At 47.6% G+C, this 3,796-nt stretch overlaps 1 non-coding gene across 1 annotated transcript; it reads left to right on the top strand.

Moving 5' to 3' along the window:
• The first annotated feature begins 247 nt into the window (after nucleotides 1-247).
• On the top strand, nucleotides 248-353 carry LOC140430600 (U6 spliceosomal RNA). Its single transcript, XR_011949467.1, has one exon. It is a non-coding gene; the product is annotated as a U6 spliceosomal RNA (small nuclear RNA).
• Nucleotides 354-3,796: the final 3,443 nt, after the last annotated feature.

Genomic DNA, 3,796 nt, shown 5'->3' with positions numbered 1-3,796 from the left:
AATTGACATGTATCACTGGGGCCTCCGTATTCACCTGCGGTGGCCCTATAACTCTAAGCCATCCCACTAATTTTACACTGTTACTAACCCTTAGAGATTGTTAATGTCAATGCATTGCAGCCCTACTTTTCCCTTTTTTTGAAAAAACTCAGCACTGGCAAAATTGACATGTTTTCCCAACCCCAGTTGCCATGAGAAGATGGTGATGCGCTTGCCTTTAGAACCGTTGGTAGCAGTTCACTATTTTGCTCGCTTCAGCGAGCACATATACTAAAATTGGAACGATATAGAGAAGATTAGCTTGACCCATGTGCAAGGATGACATGCAAATTCGTGAACTGATTTATATTTATTGTCGGCACGGCGGCACAGTGGTTAGCACTGCTGCCTCACATCGCCAGGAAACCGAGTTCGATTCCGACCTTCGGTGACTGTGTGGAGTTTGCATGTTCTCCCGGGGTCTGCGTGGGTTTCCTCTGGGTGGTTTCCTCCCACAGTCCAAAGATGTGCAGTTTAAATGGATTGGCCTTGCTAAATTTCCCCTTGATGTCCAAAGATGTGCAGTTTAGGGTTGCGAGGAATGGGCTTAGGTAGGGTGCACTTTCAATGGGTTGGTGCAGACTTGATGGGTTGAATGGCCTCCTTCAGCACTATAGGGATTCTATGATTCTGTGATAATTGAATGGAATGCCACTCTAAGACTGGAATCACATACAGGGCAGGCCAGGTAGAAAGACTGGGTTCTGTGCTGAAGGACAGTAATGACTGGGCTTTGCGAAAGTTCAACTGATTCATGTGCACTTTTATTAATATCATCATTTTCTTTTGAGATTTTTAAATATTCAGAACACTGTGAAGTTCTCTGGATTATTAATTAAACATTAATTAATCCTTACATTAAACATAGTGGCTTTTGACTCATTGTGAGCCTTCATCATCATAAAACAAGGATGGTGTCTGTCAGGACTTGGGTCACTGTCAGTGTGGAATTTGCACTTTCTCCCCATATCTGCATGGGTTTCCTCCGGGTGCACCGGTTTCCTCCCACAGTCCAAAGATCTGCTAAATTGCCCTTTAGTATCCAAATGATTAGGTGGGGTATTGGGTTACAGGGATAGGTGGGGCATGGGTCTAGATACGGTGCTCTTTCCAAGGGTCGGTGCAGACTCGATGGGCCAAATGGTTTCCTTCTGCATTTTGGAGATTCTATGATTTCCTCTGGAGTGGGGTAGTGCTTCTGAGGACTGCCAACACCTGGTGGCCCTCTGATTGAGCTTGGCCATGCCCATCCTCGTAATGATACAGTTGGGGTATGAGGGTGTCTAGAGGTGTGGCCTGGGTAGGCTTCCAGATGACCAGAGGCCTTCTGAGCATACAGGCGATACATGCAGCACTCAGCAGTGTGAGCAGCCAGGAGCCTGGAAGTAGCACCAAAGGGGTGCGTTTGAAGGACAAACTGCAGCAATGGCGGCGGTCTGAGCTCATCCAACCCTATCCCAAGGGGGACACCCCGAGTCCACAAACTCAGCACCAAGTCGCTCCTCACTACTGAGCCCGGCCAGGCAGCTGCTGCCCCCCAACAAGCCTGACAGTTTTCCATGGTTTTATTTTCCTGCTCCCCCCTCCACAGCCATGTCGCCCAGTCCCTGTTTGTAAATACTTGTGGTAATTTGCGCCTGCGAGACCTCCACCTGAGAGGTGCGGAACATTGCCAAAGAGCAGAGTATGAAGTGTCCAAGCTGCTAATCACATTTGAAAACATGCAATTGCCGGTTTTGCATGCCCCCACTGGCACAGGGCGTGAACCTCAATTTTTGCCGAATGCCCGATTCCCTTCCCAATCGCGATTCGCATCTCCAGCCTCGCAAGGCGGAGAATCCAGCTTCCCCTGGATGGCCAGAAACCACATTGGGTTTCCGGAATGACGTCTTTACTGATGGGTAGGAGGTAACACAGGAGGATTTTTTTTTTTAACTAGTTTTTTATTCTCCTCCTTTTTCACATTTTCTCCCAAATTTACACCCAACAATAAACAATAGTCAGTAACGAATGTAATGTCAATCCCCATAACAATAACAATGATCCCATCCTCCCACCAAACCCCCAAACAATTGCCCGCATGTTAGCATAAAATAATGACAAAGAGAATTCAGGAATCACCCATAGTCACCATTAACACATTCAGTCCCCCCTCCCTCAACCCTCCCAGCCCCCAACCCCCAACCCCCCAAATGTTCGACGTGATACAATTCTCAAAAGTGCATAATGAATAACGCACATGAATTGTAGAATCCCTCCATCCTTCCCCTCAGTTCAAATTTGACTTTTTCAAGAATTCCAGCAGGTCCCCCCGCCACGCCAGGGCACAGGGTGGAGAAATTGATCTCCACTCCAACATAATCCGCCTTCGGGCGATCAACGAGGCAAAGGCTACAACACCTGCCTCCGCACCCGTTTCCAACCCTGGCTGGTCCGACACCCCAAATATGTCCTCCCGGGGGCCCGGGTCCAGTTTCACGTGCACCACTTTAGAGATTATCCTAAACACCTCCTTCCAGTAATCCTCCAGCTTTGGACAGGACCAAAACATATGAATGTGGTTTGCGCCCCCCCCGCCCCCCCCCCCCCCCCCCCCCCCCCCCCCCCCCCGCAATGTTCACATACATCTTCTACCCCTTCAAAGAGCTGGCTCATTCTCACCCTTGTAAGGTGCGCTCTACACACAACCTTCAACTGTATCAGCCCCAACCCCACACACTCTGGAGCATCTCACATCAGAACCTCTCCTCCATACCCTCTCCCAACTCTTCCTCCCACTTTGCCTTGATCCTTTCTAGAGGCGCCTTCTCCTCTCCCAAAATAGGCCGTAAACCGCCGATACTACCCCCTTCGCCAGTCCCCCTGTCGTCAGCACCTCCTCCAGCAATGTGGAAGCCGGCTCTACTGGGAACCTTTCTGAACACAGGAGGATTTGTGAGAATCTGCCCCACAACTGTCTCTGTATTTTCCACAGCGTACAGCGTAAAGAGAACCCTCCTAATTTAAAAATAAGTATTTTGTGCTCTTTTCTTCTGAAATCCTGCTCCATATTAAAGTAGTTTTTTAACCAGTCTCCACCAATCATGAGGATAAGGAGCCTAATTGTGGGATACATTTACTGCCTCACAACGCCGATGGCCCAGGTTCGATCCTGGCCACGGGTCACCATCCGTGTGGAGTTTGCACATTCTCCCTGTTTGCATGGGTTTGCCCCCACAATCCAAAGATGTACAGGGTAGGTGGAGTGGCCATGCTAAATTGCCCCATAATTGGAAAGAAAAGAACTGGGTACTCTAAACTTTTAAAAGAAAAAGAATTGTGGGATAAATTTCACCACAGAACTTAAAACCGACTTTTTTTTTAAGGGAACAACCGGTTCAAACTGAAATGATTCAAACTACGTTTGAGCAATTTTAAATCAACATTGAAGCCTTGCCTCGTTGTCGGTTCAAGTCCTACTCCAGGCTGACTTGCTAATGAAATACTGTGAGAGTGCTGCACTGTTGGAGCGGCTGTGTTTTGAATAAGATGTTCATTTGAAATCATGTCTATTAAGATTGGATGTAAGAAAAATCCCAAAATGTTATTAAGAGAACAGCAAGAGAGTTGTTCTCTTGTATCCTGTTCAATGCTGATTTCTCAACCAACACCACACTGACAGATTAATTAGCCGGTTAACTGATTCCCTGCTTGCGGAGCCTTGTCGTGCACAAATTGTTGCTTGTCTAACAATTGTGCCTGTCCTTCGCAAAAATGT

The sequence above is a fragment of the Scyliorhinus torazame genome, chromosome 1 (assembly GCF_047496885.1).
Source record: "Scyliorhinus torazame isolate Kashiwa2021f chromosome 1, sScyTor2.1, whole genome shotgun sequence".
Taxonomy (NCBI): Eukaryota; Metazoa; Chordata; class Chondrichthyes; order Carcharhiniformes; family Scyliorhinidae; genus Scyliorhinus; species Scyliorhinus torazame.
This window is presented reverse-complemented; position numbering and strand designations above follow the sequence as displayed.